At 57.1% G+C, this 14,099-nt stretch overlaps 1 long non-coding RNA gene across 1 annotated transcript in view; it reads right to left on the bottom strand.

Annotated features, from left to right (window-relative positions):
• Positions 1 to 342: 342 nt before the first annotated feature.
• LOC146751047 (uncharacterized) overlaps positions 343 to 14,099 on the bottom strand; it is a 58,769-nt gene continuing 45,012 nt past the window's right edge. The window contains exons 2-3 of the long non-coding RNA XR_014941956.1: positions 4,802 to 4,863; positions 343 to 361 (exon numbers count right to left, since the gene is read on the bottom strand). This is a non-coding gene — a long non-coding RNA (uncharacterized LOC146751047). The remainder of the gene's footprint in view (positions 362 to 4,801; positions 4,864 to 14,099) is intronic.

Here is a 14,099-nt window from a genome sequence, read left to right as displayed (position 1 = left end):
ACAGACACACACACACACACGTGTACAGACACACACACACACACACGTGTACAAACACACACACACGTGTACAGACACACACACACACACACGTGTACAGACACACACACACACACGCGTGTACAAACACACACACACACACACGTGTACAGACACACACACACACGTGTACAGACACACACACACACACACATGTACAAACACACACACACGCGTGTACAAACACACACACACACACACGTGTACAGACACACACACACACGTGTACAGACACACACACACACACACATGTACAAACACACACACACGCGTGTACAAACACACACACACGTGTGCTCACACCCACCTTCTTGCATGAGTGCTGTGGATGGGAAAGAGGAGAGAAATCAGGGGAGGAACATGGAACGGGGCAGGGAATGGGGCACATAGAACATGGGATGACATACATGTAACATGGGATGACACACGTGGAACACGGGATGACACACATGGAACATGGGATGACATACATGGCACATGGGATGACATACATGGAACATGGGATGACACATGTGGAATATGGGATGTCACACATGGAACACGGGATGACATACATGAAACATGGGATGACACACGTGGAACATGGGATGACACACATGGAACATGGGATGACATACATGGAACATGGGATGACACACAGGGAACATGGGATGACACATGTGGAACACTGGAAGGCACACGTGGAACATGGGATGACACATGGAACATGGGATGACACATGGAACTTGAGATGACACACGTGGAACACGGGATGACATAAATGGAACACGGGATGACACACGTGGAACATGGGATTTCACAAATGGAACACGGGATGACACACAGGGAACATGGGATGACACATGTGGAACACTGGAAGGCACACGTGGAACATGGGATGACACGTGGAACATGGGATGTCACATGTGGAACACGGGATTACACACGTGGAACACTGGATGACACACATGGAACATGGAATGACACACGTGGAACATGGGATGACACACAGGGAACATGGGATGACACACGTGGAACATGGGATTTCACAAATGGAACACGGGATGACACACGTGGAACATGGGATGTCACACAGGGAACATGGGATGACACATGTGGAACACTGGAAGGCACACGTGGAACATGGGATGACACATGGAACATGGGATGACACATGGAACTTGAGATGACACATGTGGAACACTGGAAGGCACACCTGGAACATGGGATGACACATGGAACATGGGATGACACATGGAACTTGAGATGACACACGTGGAACACGGGATGACATAAATGGAACACGGGATGACACACGTGGAACATGGGATTTCACAAATGGAACACGGGATGACACACAGGGAACATGGGATGACACATGTGGAACACTGGAAGGCACACGTGGAACATGGGATGACACGTGGAACATGGGATGTCACATGTGGAACACGGGATTACACACGTGGAACACTGGATGACACACATGGAACATGGAATGACACACGTGGAACATGGGATGACACACAGGGAACATGGGATGACACACGTGGAACATGGGATTTCACAAATGGAACACGGGATGACACACGTGGAACATGGGATGTCACACAGGGAACATGGGATGACACATGTGGAACACTGGAAGGCACACGTGGAACATGGGATGACACATGGAACATGGGATGACACATGGAACTTGAGATGACACATGTGGAACACTGGAAGGCACACCTGGAACATGGGATGACACATGGAACATGGGATGACACATGGAACTTGAGATGACACACGTGGAACACGGGATGACATAAATGGAACACGGGATGACACACGTGGAACATGGGATTTCACAAATGGAACACGGGATGACACACAGGGAACATGGGATGACACATGTGGAACACTGGAAGGCACACGTGGAACATGGGATGACACGTGGAACATGGGATGTCACATGTGGAACACGGGATTACACACGTGGAACACTGGATGACACACATGGAACATGGAATGACACACGTGGAACATGGGATTTCACAAATGGAACACGGGATGACACACGTGGAACATGGGATGTCACACATGGAACATGGGATGACACACGTGGAACACGGGATGACACACATGTTAGGTGTGATGACATGTGATGACACATGTTAAACGTGTTGCTGCACGGTGTGACACATGCAGCCCACTACGCATGACATGCAGCACACGGCTCACACACGGCACTTCGCACACACGCAGCACACGCAGTGACATGCATGGGGCACGCATAGGCACACATGGAACATGCAGTGACACATGGAACACGCTCTGACACGCATGGAACACATATTGAGATGCATGTGATAAGCAGTGGCGCATGGAACACAAAGTAACATGCATGGAACATGAAGTGACACACAGTGACACGCAGTAACACACAATGAACACGCAGTGACACGCATGGAACACACATTGACACGCAGTGACACACAGTAACACGCAATGAACACGCAGTGACACACGTGGAACACACATTGACACGCAGTGACACGCAGTAGCATGCAATGAACACACAGTGACAGACGTGGAACACGCAATGAACACACAGTGACACGCAGTGACACGCAGTAGCATGCAATGAACACACAGTGACACGCAGTAACACACAATGAACACACAGTGACACGCATGGAACACACACTGACACGCAGTGACACGCAGTAACACGCAATGAACACACAGTGACACGCATGGAACACACATTGACACGCAGTGACACGCAGTAACACGCAATGAACACGCAGTGACACACGTGGAACACACATTGACACGCAGTAACACGCAATGAACACACAGCAATGAACAGCGTTGTTGCTGCGGTGCGCTGCAGTGTTGCAGTGTTGCAGTGACACGCGTGGAACACACACTGACACACAGTGACACGCAGTAACACGCAGTAACACGCAATGATCACGCAGTGACACGCTGTGGGGGGGGATGGGCTGACATGGAGCTGTGGGTCAGCTGTGTTGTTGCAGCATTGCAGCGTGTTGCAGCACTGCAGTGTTTGCTGCAGTGCGTTGCACTGTTGCAGTACGTTGCAGTGTGTTGCTGTGCACTGCAGCTGTTGCGGCGTGTTGTGTTGTTGCAGCGTTGCAGCGTGTTGTTGCAGTGTTGCAGTGGGGGTGCAGCGGGTTGCAGCATTGCAGTGTGTTGCAGCACTGCAGTGCTGTTGCAGTGCATTGCAACGTGTTGCAGTGCACTGCAGTTGTTGCAGCATTGCAGCGTGTTGTTGCTGTGTTGCAGTGGGGATACAGCGATACTGCGCTGCAGTGTTGTGCTGCGTTGCAGTGTGTTGCTGTGCACTGCAGCTGTTGCGGCGCGCTGTGTTGTTGCAGCATTGCAGCGTGTTGTTGCGGTGTCGCAGCGTTGCTGTATTGCAGTGGGGATACAGCGTGTTGCAGCACTGCAGTGTGTTGCAGCGCGATGCAGCACTGCGGTGTCATTGCAGCTTTGTTGCAGCATTGCTGTGTTGCAGTGGGATGTGGCGTGTTGCAGCGTTGTGGTGTGCTGCAGCGTGATGCGGTGTTGCTGTGCCATTGCAGCTTTGTTGCAGTGTTGCTGCAGCACTGCAGTGCATTGCAGCGCGTTGCGGCATGTTGCTGTGCACTGCAGTTGTTGCAGCACTGCGGCATGTTGCAGTGTTGCAGAGGTCCGTCGTGTTGTAGTGCGCTGCAGTGTTGCTGTAGCGTGTTGGAGTGCATTGCAGTGAACTGCAGTGTTGCGGCAGTACATTGCAGCGCTGCATGCAGCATTGCAGTGTATTGCACTGTTGTTGTGGCATCGCAGCACTGCAGCAGCGTAGCAGCGTCACAGCAGCATTGCAGTGCGCTGCAGCGTGTTGCAGCGTTGTCGCAGCGTCTTGCAGTCTTGCAGCGTGTTGCAGTGCTGTGTTGCTGCCATGCATTGCAGTGTTGTGTTGTTGCTGCAGTGCATTGTCATGTTGCATGGTTGCAGTGGTGCAGTGTCGCGGTGTTGGTGCAGTGTTGCAGTGATGCATTGCTGTTGCAGTGCATTGCAGTGTTGCAGTGCTGCGTTGTTGCTGCGGTGCGTTGCAGTGTTGCAGTGCTGCGTTGTTGCTGCGGTGCGTTGCAGTGTTGCAGTGCTGCGTTGTTGCTGCAGTGCATTGCAGTGTTGCAGTGCTGCGTTGATGCTGCGATGCGTTGCGGTGTCGTGGTGTCGCAGTGCTGCGTTGGTGTTGTCGTGCATTGCAGTGCTGCAGTGCTGCATTGATGCTGTGGTGCGTTGCAGTGTCGCAGTGTTGCGGTGCGTTGCAGTGTTGCATTGTGGCAGTGTGCTGCAGTGCATTGCAGTGTTGCAGTGCTGCTTTGTTGTCGCGGTGCATTGCAGTGTTGCATGGTTGCAGTGTTGCAGTGCATTGCTGTGCTGCATGGTTGCGGTGTTGCAGTGCATTGCAGTGTTGCATGGTTGCAGTGTTGCAGTGCATTGCTGTGCTGCATGGTTGCGGTGTTGCAGTGCATTGTTGTGTTGCATGGTTGCAGTGTTGCAGTGCATTGCCGTGTTGCATGGTTGCAGTGTTGCAGTGCATCGCGGTGTTGCAGTGCGTTGTTGTGTTGCATGGTTGCAGTGTTGCAGTGCATTGCAGTGTTGCATTGCTGCAGTGTGTTGCAGTGTCTCATTGTTGCATGGTTGCAGTGTCTCGGTGTTGCATGGTTGCAGTGTCTCGGTGTTGCAGTGTTGCAGTGTTGCAGCGCTGGTTGCATTGTTGCATTACCTTGAGCAGGTGCTTGTTGACCCATTTGGTGAAGGTTTTCTTCTGCACGCGGTCACGCTCGTCTGAAACACAACGGGAACAGCTGGCGTCAATGGGGGGTATGGGGGGCTATGGGGGGCAATGGGGGGCAATGGGGGGGCTATGGGGGGCAATGGGGGGCAATGGGGGGCTATGGGGGGCAATGGGGCACAATGGGGGATGATGGAGGGCAATGGGGGCAATGGGGGGTAATGGGGGGCAATGGGGGGAATGGGGGGCAATGGGGGGTAATGGGGGGCTATGGGGGGTAATGGGGGGCTATGGGGGTAATGGGGGGTAATGGGGCACAATGGGGGATGATGGAGGGCAATGGGGGCAATGGGGCACAATGGGGGATGATGGAGGGCAATGGGGGCAATGGGGGGTAATGGGGGTCAATGGGGGGTAATGGGGGGTAATGGGGGGTAATGGGGGGTAATGGGGGGCTATGGGGGTAATGGGGGGTAATGGGGGGTAATGGGGGGCTATGGGGGGCAATGGGGGGTAATGGGGGGCAATGGGAAGCAATGGGGGATGATGGAGGGCAATGGGGGCAATGGGGGGTAATGGGGGTCAATGGGAAGCAATGGGGGGAATGGGGGGCAATGGGGGGTAATGGGGGTAATGGGGGGTAATGGGGGGTAATGGGGGGCAATGGGGGGTAATGGGGGGCTATGGGGGTAATGGGGGGTAATGGGGGGTAATGGGGGGCTATGGGGGGCAATGGGGCACAATGGGGGATGATGGAGGGCAATGGGGGCAATGGGGGGTAATGGGGGTCAATGGGAAGCAATGGGGGGAATGGGGGGCAATGGGGGGTAATGGGGGTAATGGGGGGTAATGGGGGGTAATGGGGGGTAATGGGGGGTAATGGGGGGCTATGGGGGACAATGAGGGACAATGGGGGGTAATGGGGGGCAATGGGGCACAATGGGGAATGATGGAGGGCAATGGGGGCAATGGGGGGTAATGGGGGTCAATGGGGGGCAATGGGGGGAATGGGGGGCAATGGGGGGTAATGGGGGGCTATGGGGGTAATGGGGGGTAATGGGGGGCTATGGGGGACAATGGGGGACAATGGGGGGCTATGGGGGGCAATGGGGCACAATGGGGGATGATGGAGGGCAATGGGGGCAATGGGGGGTAATGGGGGTCAATGGGGGGCAATGGGGGGAATAGGGGGCAATGGGGGGTAATGGGGGTAATGGGGGGTAATGGGGGGTAATGGGGGGCAATGGGGGGTAATGGGGGGCTATGGGGGTAATGGGGGGCAATGGGGGGCTATGGGGGACAATGGGGGACAATGGGGGGTAATGGGGGGCAATGGGGCACAATGGGGAATGATGGAGGGCAATGGGGGCAATGGGGGGTAATGGGGGTCAATGGGGGGAATGGGGGGCAATGGGGGATAATGGGGGGCTATGGGGGTAATGGGGGGTAATGGGGGGCTATGGGGGACAATGGGGGACAATGGGGGGCTATGGGGGGCAATGGGGCACAATGGGGGATGATGGAGGGCAATGGGGGCAATGGGGGGTAATGGGGGTCAATGGGGGGCAATGGGGGGAATAGGGGGCAATGGGGGGTAATGGGGGTAATGGGGGGTAATGGGGGGTAATGGGGGGCAATGGGGGGTAATGGGGGGCTATGGGGGGTAATGGAGGGCAATGGGGGGCAATGGGGGTAATGGAGGGCAATGGGGGGCAATGGGGGGTAATGGGGGGCAATGGGGGGCAATGGGGGGAATGGGGGGCAATGGGGGGTAATGGGGGGCAATGGGGGGCTATGGGGGGCAATGGGGGAAAATAGGAAGAAATGGGGGGCAATGGGGGGCAATAGGGACCAATGGGGGGCAATGGGCGGCAATGGGGCACAATGGGGGGCAATGGGGGATAATAGGGGGTAATGGGGGGCAATGGAGCACAATGAGGGATGATGGAGGGCAATGGGGGTAATGGGGGGCTATGGGGGGCAATGGAGCACAATGAGGGATGATGGAGGGCAATGGGGGTAATGGGGGGTAATGGGGGGCAATGGGGGGCAATGGGGGTAATGGGGGGCAATGGGGGTAATGGGGGGTAATAGGGGCAATGGGGCACAATGGGGGGCAGTGGGGGGCAATGGGGGCAATGGGGGGCAATAGGGACCAATGGGGGGCAATGGGGGGCAATGGGGGGTAATGGGGCACAATGGAGCACAATGGGGGGCAATGGGGGGTAATGGGGGGCAATGGGAGCAATGAGAGTCACAATAGGGGACAATATGGGGCAATAGGGGGCAATGGGGGGCAATAGAGGGTGATGGGGGGTAATGGGGCACAATGGAGGATAATGGGGGGCAATGGGGATGAATGGGGGGTAATGGAGGCAATGGGGCAATAGGGGGTGATGGGGGGCTAATGGGGGGCAATGGGGGGCAATGAAAGTTAATGGGGGGCAGTGGGGGCAATGGGGGGTAATGGGGGCAATGGGGCACAATGGGGAGCAATGGGGGCAATTGGGGCAATGGGGGGCAGTGGGGGATAATAGGGAGCAATGGGGAGCAGTGGGGGGCAATGGGGGGCAATAGGGGGCAATGGGGGGCAGTGGGGGACAATAGGGAGCAATGGGGGCAATGAGGTTTAATGGGGGGAAATGGGTGATAATGGGGGTCAATGGGGGTGAATGGGGGGGTATGGGGGCAATGGGGGGCAATGGGGAGCTATGGGGGGCAATGGGGGAAAATAGGAAGAAATGGGGGGCAATGGGGGGCAATAGGGACTAATGGGGGGCAATGGGGGGCAATGGGCGGCAATGGGGGGCAATGGGGGGTAATGGGGGTCTATGGTGGGCAATGGGGGGCAATGGGGGGCAATGGGGGGCAATGGGAGGTAATGGGGGGCAATGGGGGGCAATGGGGGGCAATGGGGGGTAATGGGGGGCAATGGGGGGCAATGGGGGGCTATGGGGGGCAATGGGGGAAAATAGGAAGAAATGGGGGGCAATGGGGGGCAATAGGGACCAATGGGGGGCAATGGGGGGCAATGGGTGGCAATGGGGGGCAATGGGGGGCAATGGGGGGAATGGGGGGCAATGGGGGTAATGGGGGGTAATGGGGGGTAATGGGGGGTAATAGGGGCAATGGGGCACAATGGGGGGCAGTGGGGGGCAATGGGGGCAATGGGGGGCAATGGGGGGCAATGGGGGGCTATGTGGGTAATGGGGGGCAATGGGGGTAATGGGGGGTAATGGGGGGCAATGGGGGGTAATAGGGGCAATGGGGCACAATGGGGGGCAGTGGGGGGCAATGGGGGCAATGGGGGTAATGGGGAGCAATGGGGGACATAATTAGGGGCAATGGGGGCCAATGGGGGCCAATGAGGTTTAATGGGGGCAATGGAGGATAATAGGGGGCAATGGGGGGCAATGGGGGCAATGAGGTTTAATGGGGGCAATGGAGGATAATAGGGGGCAATAGGGGGCAATGGGAGAAATGGGGGGCATAGAAGGTAATGGAGGGCTATGGGGAGCAATGGGGGGCATAATGAGGGGCAATGGGGGGCAGTGGGGGGCTATGGGGGGTTAATGGCGGTAATAGGGGGCAGTGGGGGGCACAACAGGGGGTAATGGGGGGAAAATGAGGGGCAATGGGGGCAATGTGGGATACAATAGGGGGTAATGGGGCACAATGGGGGGCAATGGGGCACAATGGGGGGCAATGGGGGGCAATAGAGGGCGTAATGGGGGGTAATGAGGGGCAATGAGGGTTAATGGGGGGCAGTGGGGGATAATGGGGAGCAATGTGGGGCAGTGGGGCACAATGGGGGGCAATGGGGCACAATGGGGGGCAGTGGGGGGCAGTGGGGGGTAATGGGGCACAATGGGGCACAATGGGGAGTGATGGGGGGTAATGGGGGCAATGGGGCACAATGGAGGGCAATGGAGGGCAATGGGGGGTAATGGGGGGCAATGGGGCACAATGGGGGGCAATGGGGGATAATGGGGCACAATGGGGGGTAATTGGGGGTAATGGGGGGCAATGGGGCACAATGGGGGCAATGGGGGGCAATAGAGGGCGTAATGGGGGGTAATGAGGGGCAATGAGGGTTAATGGGGGGCAGTGGGGGATAATGGGGAGCAATGTGGGGCAGTGGGGCACAATGGAGGGCAATGGGGCACAATGGGGGGCAGTGGGGGGTAATGGGGGGGAAATGGGCGGCAATTGGGGGTAATAAGGGGCAATGGGGGGCAATAGGGGGGCACAATGGGGGGTAATGGGGCACAATGAGGTTTAATGGGGGGCAATGGGGGATAATGGGGGGCAATGGGGGCTGTGCTATGGGGCAGTGCTTTGCTATGGGGCTGTGTCACGCTATGGGGCAGTGCTATTGGGCTGTGCTATGGGGCACACTATGTGTCGCTGTGCTATGGAGCTGTGCTGTGCTATGGGGCACACTATACGTCACGCTATGGGGCTGTGCTATGGGGCTGTGCTATGGGGCACACTATGTGTCGCTGTGCTATGGGGCTGTGCTGTGCTATGGGGTTCACTATATGTCACGCTATGGGGCAGTGCTATGGGGCTATGCTATGGGGCACACTATATGTTACGCTATGGGGCTGTGCTATGGGGCACACTATATGTTACGCTATGGGGCTGTGCTATGGGGCAGTGCTATGGGACACACTATGTGTCGCTGTGCTATGGGGCTGTGCTATGGGGCTGTGCTGTGCTATGGGGTTCACTATATGTCACACTATGGGGTGTTGCTATGGGGCTGTGTCATGCTATGGGGCTGTGTCACGCTATGGGGCAGTGCTGTGCTATGGGGCTGTGTCACGCTATGGGGCAGTGCTGTGCTATGGGGTGTTGCTGTGGGGCACACTATAAGTCACGCTATGGGGCAGTGCTGTGCTATGGGGCTGTGCTATGGGGCTGTGTCACACTATGGGGCAGTGCTGTGCTATGGGGTGTTGCTGTGGGGCTGTGTCACGCTATGGGGCAGTGCTGTGCTATGGGGTGTTGCTGTGGGGCACACTATAAGTCATGCTATGGGGCAGTGCTGTGCTATGGGGTGTTGCTGTGGGGCACACTATAAGTCACGCTATGGGGCAGTGCTGTGCTATGGGGCTGTGTCACGCTATGGGGCAGCGCTGTGCTATGGGGCTGTGTCACGCTATGGGGCAGCACTGTGCTATGGGGTGTTGCTGTGGGGCACACTATAAGTCACGCTATGGGGTGTTGCTGTGGGGCTGTGTCACGCTATGGGGCAGTGCTGTGCTATGGGGCAGTGCTGTGCTATGGGGCTGTGTCACGCTATGGGGCAGTGCTGTGCTATGGGGCTGTGCTATGGGGCTGTGTCACACTATGGGGCAGTGCTGTGCTATGGGGCAGCGCTGTGGGGCACACTATAAGTCACGCTATGGGGCAGCGCTGTGCTATGGGGCTGTGTCACGCTATGGGGCTGTGTCACACTATGGGGCAGTGCTGTGCTATGGGGCTGTGTCACACTATGGGGCTGTGCTGTGCTATGGGGCAGTGCTGTGCTATGGGGCTGTGTCACGCTATGGGGCAGTGCTGTGCTATGGGGCTGTGTCACGCTATGGGGCTGTGTCACGCTATGGGGCTGTGTCACGCTATGGGGCAGTGCTGTGCTATGGGGCTGTGTCACGCTATGGGGCTGTGTCACGCTATGGGGCAGTGCTGTGCTATGGGGCTGTGTCACGCTATGGGGCAGTGCTGTGCTATGGGGCTGTGTCACGCTATGGGGCTGTGTCACGCTATGGGGCTGTGTCACGCTATGGGGCAGTGCTGTGCTATGGGGCTGTGTCACGCTATGGGGCTGTGTCACGCTATGGGGCAGTGCTGTGCTATGGGGCTGTGTCACGCTATGGGGCAGTGCTGTGCTATGGGGCAGCGCTGTGGGGCGGTGCCGGTTCCCGCAGTGGCACCGGAAGCGCCACGGGGAAAAACCGCGTGTGACTCACAGACACGGAATGTGGGACTGCCCCATAGAGCTGCCCCATAGAGCTGCCCCATAGCGTGACACATAGTGTGCCCTATAGAGCTGCCCCATAGAGCTGCCCCATAGAGCTGCCCCATAGAGCAGTCCCATAGAGCTGCCCCATAGAGCTGCCCCATAGAGCAGTCCCATAGAGCTGCCCCATAGAGCTGCCCCATAGCGTGACACTGCCCCATAACACTGCCCCACAGCACAACCCCATAGTGTGACACAGCACTGCCCCATAGCGCAGCCCCATAGCACTGCCCCATAGCACTGCCCCATAGCACAGCCCTATAGCTCAGCCCCATAGCACAGCCCCACATCACTACCCCATAGAGCAGCCCCATAGAATTGCCCCATAGCACAGCCCCATAGTCCTATACCATAGCCCCACCCCATAGCACAGCCCCATAGCACAGCCCCACAGCCCTATCCCATAGCCCTACCCCACAGTCCTGCCCCATATCCCCGCCCCACAGCACCGCCCCATAGCCCCGCCCCACAGACCTGCCCCATATCCCCGCCCCACAGCACCGCCCCATAGCCCCGCCCCATAGCCCTGCCCCACAGGTCCGCCCCACAGTCCTGCCCCATAGCGCTGCCCCATATCCCCGCCCCATAACCCTGCCCCATAGCCCCGCCCCACAGCCCTGCCCCATAGCCCCGCCCCACAGTCCTGCCCCATAGCGCCGCCCCATAGCGCCGCCCCACACCCCACGGGCACGGTTTCCTTCCCCCCCTCCCCCCCCATTGAGCCACCGCCCTTCCGCTGCGGGCAACAGACACACGGCAACGCTGCCCCATAACGAACTGCTGCCCCATAAGTGCTGAACCATAAGGAACTGCTGCCCCATAACGAACTGCTGCCCCATAAGTGCTGAACCATAAGGAACTGCTGCCCCATAACGAACTGCTGCCCCATAAGGAACTGCTGCCCCATAACGAACTGCTGCCCCATAAGGAACTGCTGCCCCATAACGAACTGCTGCCCCATAAGGAACTGCTGCCCCATAACGAACTGCTGCCCCATAAGGAACTGCTGCCCCATAACGAACTGCTGCCCCATAAGGAACTGCTGCCCCATAACGAACTGCTGCCCCATATGGAACAGCTGCTCCATAAGTGCTGCCCCATAAGGAACTGCTGCCCCATAAGGAACCGCTGCCCCATAAGTAATTGCTGCACCATAAGTAACTGCTGCCCCATAAGTAAGTGCTAACCCATAAGTACTGCCCCATAAGTGCTGCCCCTTAAAGGCTGCCCCATAAGTACTGACCCATAAGTGCTGCCCCATAAGTAATTGCTGCCCCATAAGTAACCGCTGCCCCATAAGGAACCGCTGCCCCATAAGTGCTGCCCCATAAGGAACTGCTGCCCCATAAGTAATTGCTGCCCCATAAGTAACCGCTGCCCCATAAGTAAGTGCTAACCCATAAGTACTGCCCCATAAAGGCTACCCCATCAGTGCTGCCCCATAAGTGCTGCCCCATAAGTAAGTGCTGCCCCATAAGTACTGCCCCAAAAGTATTGCCCCATAATTGCCAACCCCAAAATGCTGCCCCATAAGTACTGCCCATTAAATACTGCCCCATAAGTGCCCAGCCCACACAGCCCCATAAGTGCCCACCCCATAGCACAGCCCCATAAGTTCCCCATAGCACCAGCCCCATAAGTGCCTGCCCCACAGTACAACCCCACAAGTGTCCACCCCACAGCACAGCCCCATAAGTGCCCACCCCATAACACAGCCCCATAAGAGCCCACCCCACAGCACCACCCCATAAGTGCCCACCCCACAGCACAGCCCCACAAGTGCCCACCCCATAGCACAGCCCCATAACTGCCCACCCCATAGCACAGCCCCATAACTGCCCACCCCACAGCACAGCCCCATAACTGCCCACCCCATAACACAGCCCCATAACTGCCCACCCCATAACACAGCCCCATAACTGCCCACCCCATAACACAGCCCCATAAGAGCCCACCCCACAGCACCACCCCATAAGTGCCCACCCCATAACACAGCCCCATAAAAGCCCACCCCACAGCACCACCCCATAAGTGCCCACCCCACACAGCCCCATTACTGCCCACCCCATAGCACAACCCCATAAGTTCCCCATAGCACAGACCTACAAGTGCCCACCCCATAGTACAGCCCCATAAGTTCCCCATAGCACCAGCCCCATAAGTGCCCACCCCATAACACAGCCCCATAAGAGCCCACCCCACAGCACCACCCCATAAGTGCTCACCCCATAGCACAGCCTCATAAGTGCCAACCCCTCACAGCCCCATAAGTTCCCCACAGCATCACCCCATAAGTGCAGGGAATGCAGCATGCATGCATGCAATGAAGCACGGCTGCATGGGATGCAACATTGGTACACGGACTGTAGCATGCAGCATCACTGCATGCCCCTGTGCCGACCAGCAATGCAATGCATGGGGGTGCGCTGCAACACACACACGATGCATGGGGGCGGGGATGCATTGGAGCCCCACACACGCATGTGATGCAATGCATGGCGATGTGGCACACGGACACAGCAATGCATGGGGGTGGAGATGCATTGGAGCCCCACACACGCATGTGATGCAATGCATGGGGGTGTGGCACACACACACAGCAATGCGTGGGGGTGAGATGCATTGGAGCACCACATGTGCATGCAATGCAATGCACGGGGGTGTGGCACACACGGACACAGCAATGCATGGGGGTGAGATGCATTGGAGCACCACATGTGCATGCAATGCAATGCATGGGGGTGTGGCACACGTGGACACAACAATGCATGGGGGCGGGGGTGCATTAGAGCACCAAACATACATGCAATGCATGGGGATGTGGCACACGGACACAGCAATGCATGGGGGTGAGATGCATTGGAGCACCACATGTGCATGCAATGCAATGCATGGGGGTGTGGCACACACGGACACAGCAATGCATGGAGGTGAGATGCATTGGAGCACCACATGTGCATGCAATGCAATGCATGGGGATATGGCACACACGGACACAGCAATGCATGGAGGTGAGATGCATTGGAGCACCACATGTGCATGCAATGCAATGCATGGGGATATGGCACATGGACACAGCAATGCATGGGGGTGAGATGCATTGGAGCACCACATGTGCATGCAATGCAGCGCATGGGGGTGTGGCACACACAGACACAGCAATGCATGGGGGTGAGATGCATTGGAGCACCACATGTGCATGCAATGCAATGCATGGGGGTGTGGCACACGGACACAGCAATGCACAGGGATGCGATGCATGGG

The sequence above is a fragment of the Coturnix japonica genome, unplaced genomic scaffold, assembly GCF_054131305.1.
Source record: "Coturnix japonica strain WE unplaced genomic scaffold, WE-NBRP24 Scf163, whole genome shotgun sequence".
NCBI lineage: Eukaryota > Metazoa > Chordata > Aves > Galliformes > Phasianidae > Coturnix > Coturnix japonica.
Note: the sequence above shows the minus strand (reverse complement) of the source record. Positions and strands in the feature narration are given on the sequence as shown.